This window comes from Rattus norvegicus, chromosome 18 (genome assembly GCF_036323735.1).
Source record: "Rattus norvegicus strain BN/NHsdMcwi chromosome 18, GRCr8, whole genome shotgun sequence".
NCBI lineage: Eukaryota > Metazoa > Chordata > Mammalia > Rodentia > Muridae > Rattus > Rattus norvegicus.
The window spans coordinates 4637930-4652089 of record NC_086036.1 but is presented as its reverse complement, the minus strand read 5'-3'; the positions used below and the strand labels follow the sequence as shown (position 1 = coordinate 4652089).

General features: G+C 42.5%; 1 long non-coding RNA gene across 3 annotated transcripts; it reads right to left on the bottom strand.

Annotated features, from left to right (window-relative positions):
* Positions 1-5227: 5227 nt before the first annotated feature.
* LOC102547190 (uncharacterized) lies at positions 5228-13959 on the bottom strand. 3 transcript variants are annotated; one of them, XR_010059757.1, is made up of 4 exons: positions 13471-13959; positions 12510-12585; positions 6945-7112; positions 5228-5441 (listed from the first exon to the last, which is right to left on the bottom strand). It is a non-coding gene; the product is annotated as an uncharacterized LOC102547190 (long non-coding RNA). The 3 variants fall into 3 exon arrangements; XR_361218.4 differs by having other exon boundaries at positions 6945-7039; XR_005496440.2 differs by having other exon boundaries at positions 6945-7035.
* Positions 13960-14160: the final 201 nt, after the last annotated feature.

The following is a 14160-nucleotide window of genomic DNA, read 5'->3' as shown; positions in this document are numbered from 1 at the left end:
CTTCCTGGGACCTCAGGATAACTCTCAATGCTATCCTTCAGACACTTGCATTTTCTTTCTGGACTGACACCTGGCATGCCACGATGCTGGCTCTATAAGAGCAAGGCAACCACTAAAACAACTTGTTAATGAAGTTAATGTACTTCATTTTTCTAAAATTATCTAATAAGAGATGTGAGAGAAGAAGGAACCAAAAAAAGTCACATAAGGACTCGTCCGTGCCAGGGAGCTCACTACATAGATAGGTACACACAGTCCCACAAAGCTGTCAAAGGGAAAACTGAAGAAGGGCAAGGACCCGTCTGCCTTCTGTACTCCTATCTGGAAAGACCTTCACTTTAACACCTGAAAAGGTGCTTTCCAGTTGAGGATTCTCAGTGTAGAACTCATGACCCATGTCAGCTACCAAAAGTGAATGGACAGTAACACTTCCTTGATGTTGCTGTAAATCCTAAATGGGGTTCAGAAAACCATCTTCCCAAGACTTTAATCAATAAGCATTTTAACTTACACGTATACAAGTTTCATCCAAGTTAGACTCTTGGACTTGCTCCTTTTGATTGTGTTTTATCAGAGCAAAACTCTTCCTCACTCCATTACTTTTCCAGAAAATATTTTTCACATCACTCTCTGTTCTTCAGGGATTATGCTCTTGGAAGCATGCCCCTGGCTTTTGCCACAGGATGCTGGCTGGACTGAGCACTGTGTGGATGGAGTTCTTCCTCAGACACCATTCTGAAGGTCACAGACAGTATTGTCATCAGATTTCAAGTATCCAGGTCACGGTCACACAACCAGGCATGTAAAGGTAGGAGCATCTACCTTTCAACCCTAGTCCTTGTGAATGAAGTGTCATATTCTCCATGTGAAATGTTTCCTAGCTCCAACCACTTCTTTTAAGGACATGGGAAAGTACCCCAGTTCAATTCTTGTGAACATATTTCAAGAAAATCACTTCAGGAGCTCTTGGAAGATCTGATATATTTCTTCAGAATTTTATGCCCATAAAATAGTGTTAGACCTATCCAAGGGTTGGTTGGCAGTGGTCAAGAAAGATGCTAAGTTTACCCTGCTACTTTTCTCTTGAAGTTAAAGGTCAAAAGTTATAACTGAGAAAAAGGAGAACATTTGCAGGACTGTTGACAGCAGGTGTCTTTGTTTCCTGAACTGTGATTAAATACACTGACTTAAGGGAGAAAAGGAGTTGACATCAGTTCCAAAGGGATACAGTCTATCATGGCAGAGAAGGCATGGTCACAGGTGCAGACCACTGACTGCATCCACACCCAGGAAGCAGACAGTAACAGGAAATGGGATGGGCTATTATGCCCCGAAGTCTGCCCCAGTAACTTCCTTTCTACAATAGGACTCTATCTCTTAACGATGCCATCCTTCCCAAACTGAAGCACTAGCTGGGGACCAAACACTTGAGCCTGTGGGGGACTTCTCACATCTCATATTCAATTCACTGAATCCTAGCTCCCTCTTGTCACGGTTACACATGGACTCACAATGCTGGACATAGGGAGGAGTGTGTGATGTCTTATGGTCATACATGTCTTCTACATGAACACTCTATACACAGCACCCTGGCAATCCAATGGGGTGTTGAAATTTTACAGACTTGGAAAAATCTGTGAATAATTATGTTTTGTGAGCTGCTTGCAATCAATTTGTCAATAATTTAAAACATATCCAACTAACCTTTCCTAACTTATACTTAATTAAAATAATAAACTCTATTTATATAAATATTTATAGATTGTACTAATTTTTTCTCCTTTATCAAAGGCTGCCATTACCAAATGCTGACCATAAAGATAGCTGGAAATGGTGGCATATAACTGCAATTCCAGTACTTGAGAGACTGAGGCAGGAGGATTATTTGCTCAAGAGCAGCTTAGCTACAAAGCAAATCACTAAGAATGAGAGAGATTGCAGGCTCCCCATGGGCTATGAGTTGGGTATGTGCCAGAGGCATCCAGAACAACACAAGCTGCCACCAGTACTCTTAGTTTTACATCTGGAGCTAGAAGGTGAGATCCTTCAGCTGTGTTGCTGAAAACACAGCACACTTTACTTGCAGGTTATAGAAAAATCACATTTTAAAAAGCTCTCTCTTCCCACTGGCAAGCTTTAAGAGTTTCATAAGGTGCCATGGAAGCCACTGGGCAAGAAAAAATCTTCAGTGGATTTATCTAGCAATGAGCTCTGCATAGCTGCAATACCAAACTGCCCAACATCGTGTGCTCACTGGTATAATTCTGACACAAAGGTGATGAGGGAGACCACGTGCTCATTGTACCAGACTTGAGGCCTGCCCCTCAGAAGGGAATTCATGACTTATACTGTAAACCTGGTCAAAATTCCATGGTTTGGAAGGTCATAAGCCCTATGGGAGAACCTAGCATAATCTTCCAAAGTGGGTGTGTAGTCAAACTGCCTTTTAAATAGGTATGTTGATACCCATAGATTAGTTCTGCCCTCAGCCATGGCTGGAAAACTTTCCCCTACAGAAGGGAGCAGTTAATACAGACTCTGAATTGGTCAAAGTGCTGAGATTAAGGAACTACTGGGTGCTCTCCACTGAACAAGAGCATCATAGAAAAGAGGGTTGAAGAGATGTGAGAGCTGGGGATGTGAAATGATGTCTTCTGGATATGACATGACCATCACTGTACTCATGGACTCTCTAGTTATAGCTTCCTGCTCAACATCATATCAACAGTATCAGTCAACTTCCCCAGAGGCAGCACAGTCTGGACTCAGTAACTTACAAAAATAAACAGGACAGGAAATGAAGAGAAGGGAATGTGTTATGGATACCTGAAGGAGGGAAGGGTGCTGTAGTAGATAAATTTTAGGTGCATTGTTTACATATATGACATTGTCAAAGGATAAAGTCCATGTTTTAATTTTCATAGACTTTATTATTCTAGTTTCTCCAGTTACAGAAGGACAGAGGTATTAGAGCCATTTTCAAAGCTAAATCCTGAAGACCACCAAATTTCATGTGTTTGCCTTGTCAATATATGCGTACTAGAGTGGTGGTCCTACAAGCACATCACAGTGACTCGTCCCAGTGACACACTGCTCTGAATAGTGCTGGGCCCATCCCTGCTACTTTCATTTGCAAGCAACAGAAAATCCATCTGAAAGTAGCTAAGAGTGAGGAAAACATGTTACATCATGCAAGTGCACATGCTTCTATGTGATACGCTCTGACGGATCAGGAAGTCTGAAGTGGTCAGCTCACGGGAGCTGAGAGATTTGGTGTCTTTTGTTTTTCACTACTAGATAATCCCTCCTCTATGGCAGTTGACTACATCAATTGCAGCAAGTGCACACAAATGTCAAATGTCACCCAAATGTTGCATTCGGCAGGATGAAGAACTTCTTCTACACTTCTCCACATATTTCAAAGAAAAAGATTTCCTTGGATATTTCTGACTTCTCCAACTAGAGAAAGGTACTTATTACCACCTGGGAATCCATATTCTAAACAAATTAAGTTTTCTACAAAAAAGGGAAAGGGGATAGCTGATTTGAAAATCATCAATAAGTTCAACCAGAAGTTCAACAAAGTCACTCCCTCATGACCTATTATGTCATAACTCATGAGCTTATTTATATATTCACCCTCTTTATTTTGGGGTTTTGTTTGTCTCCTTTTGTTTTGTCCACACTCCACAGGCTTCCAGGTATTGAGGAAATCCACACAAGTCATCAACAGACTTTTCTGCCCTGAGCCTTTCAGGGATTTTAAAAAGTAGCTTAATAAAGATCAGGTACTATTTCTACCTAACCCTTCAAAGCCATACACTCTTGTAAACAATAGCTACTCGATTTTGTCCCTTAGCAAGGAAGCACACTGAGGTGCTATCCACCTGATTGGGTGGAGCAGTGATCTAGCACAAACTCCCACCCCAACTTCCCCTATAAAATGCAGAGTAATGAAAATTAGCATCACTTAACCGCCCTTGCTGTAATCACAGTCTCCTACCATAGAAATCTAGAGGAGAATGCTTCACTCTGGCACTGATGATATAAATGAACCCTCAACAGTCTCCTTCCCCCTCTATTCCTGACCCATCTCAGTCCTGAAGTTTTCCACCAACAGCAATTCTGGTCATTGAGCCTGCAGTGGGATGCTCAGGGGGTTGTTCCTCTGTGTCTGAACTACAGCTAGAAATTCAGGATTTGGCTGTTGAGACCACTATGTGAGAGCCACCTCATCATCAAAAGAAATTGCCTCATCCCAGGGAGGCATCACCGCAATCTATAATTTATAACTCTGCCACTGTGATAATTGTTCATAGAAATCTATCTGTCATTCTCGGCAGTCATGGATGGAACAAATCAGAGCTCTCTCAAAGCAGTGGTTCTCAGCCTTCCTAGCACTGCAATCCTTTAATACCCGTGTGTTGTGGTGATTCCCCCAACCATAAAATTTTTCGTTGCTACCACATAGCTGTAAGTTGCGACCATTACAAATTGATTAAATATCTGTGTTTTCTTGTGGTCTTAGGTGACACCCATGTAAGAGTCGTTCACATCCCACAAAGGTCAAGATCAACAAGTTGAGAACTGCAGTTTTAGAGGCTGCAGGAAGAGAGGTGTCCAGAGACCCTCCCAGGTGAGAAGACTTGAAAGTCATTAATCCTTTCTCTGTGATTGTTTATACATGTGCACGGGTGTACTAAAATTACAAATGCCTCATAAAATTTCCATCTCAACCTAAAAATGGAGGACTACAAAAGAATCTTTCCACAGGAAGCCCCACGCAGGAGTTGTCATTTGAAATCATCTAAACGTTAACCTCGTTCTGTTACATGGAACCCATTACATAAGGATCCCATAAAATGCGTGGGAATATTCAGATAGCTTTGCTTGCTAGTGTCTTTCCTCTAAAATCATGACTATTTGCATAGTAGCATCTCCTCTGGCTACAGTAGAGGGCACTTGGACACTATGTTGCTTGTAGAGCATCTTTGACACACAAACTGGTGATGCTCTGGGGTGAGGGCAAGAGTTGGGCAACTGTTGGGAGAATGTGGAGGTATCTATTTAGTTTCCTATGTCTTTCCTAACCCCATGACTATTTGAGGAAGCTACAGAGACCCACTTGGGAACCCAAACCTTAATTATACACTATAATTATTGTTAATGGAACATGTACATTTCGACCCAGCAAGATCGGTGGCGCTTCATGCCAGTGTGACACATCTCCCAGACTGCTGTCTTTATTTGTATAAATAGAAATGAAGCAAAAATCTCATCCACTCTTCATATAATGAGGAGGGAGGGGAAGCGAGTCTGTGCTATGCTGGCCAGATGCTCTTTTTATCTCTTCGAAAATCAGCATGCAGAGCTGGTGAGCCTCAAATAGAAAGCATCTCTCCTTGGGGATGGCAGCTCTGTATGTTTGGAATGATAACATTCTATAAATAAATAAAAAAGATTATTAAGAACACTGTGTAAATCTCCTAGTCAAACATCCCTTCAAGCAACTATCAGCAGTGATTCAGTTTGGTCCCCTAATCCCACTGTATACAAACACATGACATAAATACGGTATTTAACAAGCACCAGAGAAGCGCCATGCTTGCAGAAAAGACTTAACCTACAAGAATGAGCAACCCCCACACCCTGCCTCATCGTGGCTGGCCACTGTCAGACTTCAGTTCTCGCACTGCTTCTTCTGCCTGAATGAGGCCTCCAGCTCACAGCGGAATGAGTCTGAGGTATACCTGCTAGGTCAATCAAACATGAAAATATTAACTTGTTCCATGTCCCTTTTGTTCCATTTCAGTCAAATCATGAATACCCATTAGAAAGCACATCACATGTGCAAGCTCACATGGGCTTCCTTAAAATCTCACACAGTCTCTGGGTGTAAACAGAACCAGAGGTGGTGAGGGCAAAGTGATAGGAATGACAAACCATGGTACCCAAGCTCTCCTGGGGAATGACAGTCTCACAGAACACACTCTCCTTCTGTCTACTGCTTTCTTTCCCACCCATGCTTCTCTCTCTCTCTCTCTCTCTCTCTCTCTCTCTCTCTCTCTCTCCCTGTCTCTCTCTCTCTCTCTGTCTCTGTCTCTCTCTCTCTCTGTGTGTGTGTATCTGTGTGTATCTGTGTGTATCTGTGTGTATCTGTGTGTCTCTCTCTGTATGTCAGTGTCTATGTGTGTGTGTATGAACATGTGCATACACATGTGCATGACACGTGTGTACAGATGTTTGAGAATGTATGCATGTGTGTGCCAGTGTACATCTATTTTTCTTTTCTCAGTCTGAGTTTGTAATTCTTCAGTTTCATTCTGTATGGGTGTGTAGGGGTGCACATGTGGGTGCAAGGTACTCATGCACACATGAGTGTATACATGTGGAAGGCAGAAGGCAACAACCATCTTTTGTTTGAGACAAGGTCTCCTTTTGGTCTTGAACTTATAAATAAGCCTATTTATAAGGCTATCTGCCAGGAAGTTTCAGGGTCCACCTGTCCCTGCTTCCTGTGTTGCTATCTTGTAGAGAATAGAGGCACGCAACTACCAAATCTAGCTTCTGATGTGAGCACTAGGAATGAAACTCAGGACATTTCACACAGAAAACAAGCGATCTGCCCGCTGAGCCTCCTCCCCAGCCCTCAGTTTTATTCTTGGTCATTCACTGGTTGGATCTAGGGCTTGGGTTAGCATGAGCACTGTGCTAACAGCATGACACTGAGGTGATGACACAACGAACGTGATGTTCTGACTTGCTTTGTTGGTCTTTGGTATGTTGTGACAGTATACAATCTCCTGGTTTATGTCCAGACAAACCAATATACAAGTGTTTTCTTGGCCTCATTATTGGCCTGTAACAAGCACTTTTAGCATATGGTTAAAAGAAAAAACTATTGTATTTCTTTCCCAACCTGGTTACAAAAGTCAGCCACTTACATGTCTGCAAGGGCTCAGTCAATGAAGAATCTTCTCTGTGAGAGGCAGTCTCTCAAGATGTCCACCGCACTGATCCCCTCCAGGTTGGTTTCTATCTGGGATGATGATAAAATTGCAGAATGGACTCTCAAGTTCATTGCACAGCGCCTCCATATCAGGAAGCCTTCCCTGAGGATAGAGATGCCCAAAGGGGAGTCTACAGCAAGGGTCTAATGTTTGCATTGCAGGGGGTAACCAAAGAGTAGGTTTAAGGAGTGTCTTATTAATATTGTTTATTGGTCTTTTCGTATCCAGTTTTAAATCAAATATAAATTAAAAAACAAGCTGTGTTCATTTGCCCAAGATGCTATAACAAGAGATACCATACGTTGTATAGTTTAAACCACAGAAATTCATTCTCTAACAGAGCTGAAATGATAAAATTCCAGACAAATGTGTCAGCAGATGTGGCTTCCTCTGAGGCTCTATGTGTTTGGCTTGCAGGTGGCTCCCTTCCTGCCATGCCTTCACAAGCCTTCTCTATGTTGCAGCCCTGGCAACTCACAACATGTCTATATTTCTTCCTCTTATGAGCAGGACAGCAGGAGGTCCCCACTCATGTGACCTCATCAATCCCAATTTCCCCTTTAAAGTCTTAACTTCAATGGGGGTCCCATGCTGAGGCTCTGAGAGTTAGAAATTTGAGGACTTGGTGACTGGCATCCTTGTATAAAGTAGTATCTGGATTCCTGCCACATTTTGTCTGAACCAATATAGAAGTCTTAACCTTAACTCCCTGATGTCACATTTCCCACAATGCACAACAATTTCAAAGAGAAGAGTGTAACAGTGGTCACATATCAGTTCCTGATATATCCTTAATTGATCTTTAAAATCCAGCTGCTAACAAGCAAGGTCATTTCATTCAACTTAAATAGAGAAAGGGGGTCTTCTCTGGAGTAGTTTGTGGGTCTTGTGGGGTTTTATTTGAATAGGGAGATATAACGGTTTAGTTCTTAAGCTATTTTATATGACACTATAATGTTTAATTATTTAAACATGTATTACACATATATTAATATATATTACTTGGGGTCAGTATGGCATTTCTACACATACATGTACCGAGTCCTGATCAACACCATCCTGTTTTTTTCCCTGCTGCCCAAGCTTCCCAATACCTCATAAACATTTTTCCAATCTACCCTCAGTTGACACCGTTCAGCTGCAACATAGGAGAGAAGCCATTTGATGTGGCACTTGTCTTGCCAGGTCTGGTGTATTCTACTCAGCATCATGTCTTCCAATTTCACTCATTTCCTGAAAACTCTGTAATTTAACTTCTCTCTGATGCTAAAGAACGCTCCATTGTGTTTGCCTACTGTGTTTTCTCAAGCTGTCCCTGTCTGTCCTGGGCTGAGGCCACAGCTCAGCTACTCCGGACAGTGTGCCTGGTCCTTGGCTGTTTTTATTTGTTTTTAACAAGTATCACTTCTATTCTCTTTTTTAAAAGTCTGTGAAATTTCACAAATATTGGCTATTAACAGACCCCCTCAAGTCACATCTGGTAGATAAGGGAAGGAGTCTCTCTTGAGGCCATTTCTGTGTGACAAGATTTCTAGGACAAGGAGCCTTTGTCTCTTCATTTATTTTCTTCCTTTAAGAACATCAGCAGTTCGGGTGAGTGTGAATATCACAGAGAGATAAGAGGAGTCCAACTGCAGACCCCAATTAATTATACAAAGCCCTCCCAGAAGCTGGCCTTCCAGACTCCTGATGTTGCAGCAGCTGCTCGAGGGGAGACAATTCTCTGAGGTCTCTTAGCCCCAGCCTCACTGGAGCCTGGCACAGTGAAGGATTCACAGAGGCCAGAAATTCAAGTGGCCGCTCCTGAGATAGTGACTTGAAAGTATGTGAAGTTCTTAGTTACTATAAATCTCTCTCTCTCTCTCTCTCTCTCTCTCTCTCTCTCTCTCTCTCTCTCTCACACACACACACACACACACACACACACATCACCCCTATTTCTGGATGTCATATTAAAAAGAACAATATTTTTCTTAAATTTGTTAGAGTAAACCTGTTAGTCTATTCTCCATCTAAAATCTTTCTGAAATGACAAGAGAGAAATTAAATACTTATAAATGCATACACAAGAGAGAACACAACAGTGAACAACTGGGCAGCTGTCAAAACATTTGGGGGAAAAAACACGGTAGAAAAACAACAAGAGCAGAGTAGAATGGAGCGAAAATATCTGGAATCCAAGTACATTTGGTTCACCTGCAGAACCTGGAGATGATGAGTCCTCACACTGAGCATCCCCTGGGAGGTGGGTAGGGCAGGACCTGCAACAGAGTCTGCACTCACACATGACTTCTCTGTCTCTTCCCTTACCCCCACAGCCCACCAGGCACTACGTAGCCCTTTCCTGCCAGCCTCCATCAGCTGGTCTCTTCCTTCATCCATGCAAGGACAAACTTAAGGGAACTGGAACCAGAGAGGATCCAGTCTTAGCAGACAAAAGGATTCTGGGCTCAAAGTAAAGCCCATGGATAAAAGTTGGTTCCAAATGCTCCTGAATAAAGAGTTCAGGTATGTACGTTCAAGGCAGAAAAAAAGGTGATTCTGCAAGCAGCAGATTGGTATTCAGGGGAAAAATTGCAAAGACTCCATTTGAGATCTTCATCAAATAATCCTGTTTACATTTTCCCAATACCTTCTGTGGGATCAGTTGCCCCATTCACACAGTCAGCTCCTTTTTTACACTATCTACAGAGAGGCCAGTTGCCAGGGGCATCAGTCTCCTGTGGACTGAATATAAGACCATTTCTTAAACTATGGCAGGTATGCAGGTACTGCAACATTTGAAGAAGGCATCAACTATAGCAGAGGGCAAAAAATAAACACATTCTCTATCATCTATTTATCATCTGTCTATATACCATCATTGATCGAGCAGCTAAGAAACAGAAGCAGGAGAGGGGACAAAATAAAAACTTCATAGTAATTCTCATCAGGAAGTTTTTAGAATAGATCATTTGCGTGAAACCAGGATTGGGTAGTTTAAGAGTACACTCAGAGGGCAAAGGAGAATACAGGAGTTGCACAAAGTGCCAAGTGAAGTCTTCAGTGGACCACTGGGAAGCCAAGATTATCAACTCTCCTTTAAAAGTCAAAGAAATAGACCATGGGATGGGGAACTTTTGAGCCTCCATCCGATGTGCTCAGGTTCTGAAAGTCCAGGAAAACAGCTAAGCATGGTGGCATTTAATCCCAACACTTAGTAGGTCTAGATAGGTCTACCTCTGTAAGTTTGAAGCCAACCTGGTCTGTACAGTGACTTCCTGGCTGGCCAAAGCTACATGGTGAAACCATGACTCAAAAAAGCAAAAGGAATGTGGTAAGATAAAACTGAGAGAAAAAAAATAAGTAAAAAGTAACCCAACCACTGCTTGACTTCTGAGATGTGAAAGGCACATTTCTAGAGAGTAAGAATGTTACATTCAAAAAGCAACAGCAGTGTAACATTGTGAAATCTCAAAGATCAGCACTAGGAAAGATTACTGCTCTGCAGAAAGGAGAGTCCATCACAGAAAACAAAGACTAGAGATGGCTCCTCGCCTCTCCCCAGCAACACTGAGACCAGCACAAGGCAGCTGGGTGTCCGTTATGCTAGCCTATTCCCCCAGCATAACAGAAGATAAAGAATACTTGAGGTGACAGGGATCAACAGAAGATCCCTTCTGCGGGCCCTTACTCACAAAGCTACCTAGATAGAGTTAATGTTTTAAGCAGCATCCCATCAGTTGCCGAGATGGAACAAAACTGAAATACAAGAAATGAGAAAGGAGGGAATAAATTCTAGAGTAAAGCAAGATGAAGCAGCCCAAATGTCAGGTCCTAGGGACCTGAAGACCAAGGGAGTTAGGAAAATGTGTCCCAGTTGGCAGTGGGATGCGGCAGGTAGGATCATTTGGGCTCATTTGATGCATCTGTGGAGATGTTCCTGAGAGGAGATGACATAAGGTCATGGAACATCAATGAGTGGTTCACAGAAGAAAACGGAAATGCAGGTGAATATAAGTTTTATGTGGAGGAAAGTCCAGAGAACTAAAGGTAAATGTATAGATGGTTTATCCCAGGGAAAACAATAGGCTCAGAGCCAAATAGTCTAAATGCTCAGCACAGACGGGAAGCGGGGCCCACAGTAATGCCGAGAGAAGACCAAGAAGACTGGAGAGAAATCTTCATTACTGTGGTGTGGAATAAACAGATAGTGTCTAAACTAAACTAGATAAGGTGAGACTCTTAGCAAAGTGTTATAACTGGGCAGGCCCTAAGACAAATAGCTTCCAGAACAGGAGGGCCTTCTCAGTGCAGAGAGACAAGGATGAGGGAAGAGAGGTGCTGGGTCTGAGCTTCCACCCCGGTGCTCTTTTCAATGTGTTCATAAAAGTATAATTTGTCCATGACATCTATGGGGGAATTAATGACATTTTCCCCAACCATTTCCAAATTCAAGATTCCGGGGTCCCTCATATAATGGGATATAGTATTGTGCATAATCTATGTTCATCTTCCTATTTAAGTCACCTCTCCACTCCTTATAATACTAAATGCTATGTAAATGCCATAACACAAGTCTCTATTTTTGGATGCAAGTCTACATAAATTCTGTACATTATTGTAAAATATTTTCACATTTTATTCTCTTTGTGTATACATGGGCATAGACTGCGTGTGTGAGTGCACTGTGTGCGTGCGTGCGTGTGTGTGTGTGTGTGTGTGTGTGTGTGTAACCTGAGAACATGGTGGATGACTATATTTTTAAGAAAATAACTTCATACTAAATGAATGTGGAAACAGTGATAAAGAAGGACTGTGAAGATGGAAGATGGCCCAGTGGGCGAAGTGAGAAAACATGGTGACCTGAGTTCAGATCCCGGTATGTACACTAGAACCAGACATGCAGTTATGAACCTATAACCCTACTGTTGGTAGGTGGGGAGAAGAGAGGGGTTCCTGTGATCCCTGCTGGCCAACCAGCCTAGCCAAAAGAAGGGAGGAGCAATTTTTTTCAATAAAAGGGTAGGAGATAGAAGCAATTGAGGCGGACCATCTGAAGTCACCTCCTGGCCTCCAAATAGCTCTGCATGGGAAAACATATCTTTGTGCACAATATACACCACACACAACACCCATACCCCTCCTCTCTCTCTCTCTCTCTCTCTCTCTCTCTCTCTCTCTCTCTCACACACACACACACACACACACACACACACACACACACACCAAAAGTAAAACATATAGTAAATGTATAAATGCATGTGGAAGGAAATCTGAGAACAGATACATGGGGTGGAGAGTGGACAAGTTAGTACTTTCTGGTGACATTCAAACAACAAAAGAAGGCTGCAGAAGACTAGGCATGGTGCTCTTTTGCCAAAAATAGAAGAGGGGCATTTGAGAAAACAGGTGAAAGAAACTTCTTGCCAGAAATGTAAGAAAAACTCATAGCTGAGAAAAATAACATTAAAACTAAGGAATATCTCTTCCATTCTGGGAAGCTGGGGCAACACGAACCTGAGACAGTCACAAGCCAATTCCCATTGAACAACTGCAGGCAAGAAGGGTCCCATCAGATCCATACTGGTGATCTCTGGAAAGACATGGGTGTATGCAGTCAGCCCTATGGGTTGAGATTCAGGACTAAAGTTTGGCTTCTTAAACACACCTATATGCTTCTGAATCATATTTGTCTTGTTAGGCTCTATCTGTGAGGGCTACAAACTGTCAACTGAGAAATTGCTAGACTCTTAGGAATGTTGTTGATGCCTTAGTCCTGACAAACTCATTTCTAAAGCATTAACACATTAAATAACTTGTAGTGAGTATCTTCTATTCTATGGTAACAATGACTTAACAGAGAAAAGGGATATTTAAGGAGTTGTGTGCTAAAAGCTATAGGAGCATTGAGGATCTAGCATGGGTGGAGTGGGATTAAGCAACATTCAAGCAACAGAGAAGAACTCTGAGGCTTTACCATGTGGTTTTGTGTATGATGTGGAGCACCACAAAATTGATGCCTTAAAGTTCAACAGTCAGGGTCAACCCTTCCTCGGCAATGGATTGGTTTAGGAGTGGGAATTCTGGATGTATTTAGAAAGGTTCAAAAGATTCCAGATAGAGTAAAAGAGAAACATCCCAAGGCCTTGGGGTTTAGAGGAAAGGCATGAAGAGGGGAAGAAAGCCATGTTCAGAGAGTCACTATATTGAGTAACATACAACCTGGATTTGGTTGGACTCTTGGTTAGGCCTGCGGTGAGAGGAGATGTCCAAAACCTCATTGGGGTAGGGGTGGGGACATGGATCAAAAGTATTAGAATTTGAATGTGAAGAAAACTCAGAACCCTTCAGGCTGTGAGCACGACCCAGTTCATACTGTTTTAGAACATTTTCTACATTGATCCGACTTTATATTCATTTGACTATTCTCTTGCTCTCTTCACACTTTCTCAAAAAATGAAGAAAAAGAAACACTCACAAAAATTGCATTAAATGTCTTCGATATTACTCTCCTCACCATCTGCTCCCAGTACCGGGAACTGGACCCAAGGCCTCATGTATGCTGGGTATGCGTTATGCCAGGAGGCTGCACCGCCTGTCTTCATTTGCTTTTTATTTGAAGACAGCGTCTCATGAAGTCAGCCAAGATGGCCTTGGCCTTGTGATCCTTTAGCCCCAGGCTCCCAGGAAACTTGGGTGATGGACCCGCATCACCAACACGGGATCTCTCTCAGGAGTTTGTTTCTATGGTAGAATACCCAATGGGGGTTCTCTGAACAGCAAGGCAAGGGATGGATTTGAACCACCAGATGAGACCATGCCTTGTCCTCTCACATTTACAAGCTCTATGTGAAGAGCGTTGCCTCCGTTTCTAAAAACAGAAGCTGCCGTTGCCAAGAACACGGCTTAGAGAATGCGGTGACTAAGTGGGCACCGCATTTTTCAGAATGTGGGAAGTGCCGGAGAAGTTCACTGGTTAAGAGCTCATACTGCTCCTGCAGAGGATCAGAGTTCAGTTCCCGGCACCCATCAGATTGCCCGACCTGCCTGTAACACTAGTTCCAACGCGTCTGAGGCTCTTTTACTGATCTGTGCATATACTCAAACAAACACAATTTAACAAAGTAAATCTTTAAAAAGAAGGTGCGTGACATCGAAATTCACAGGT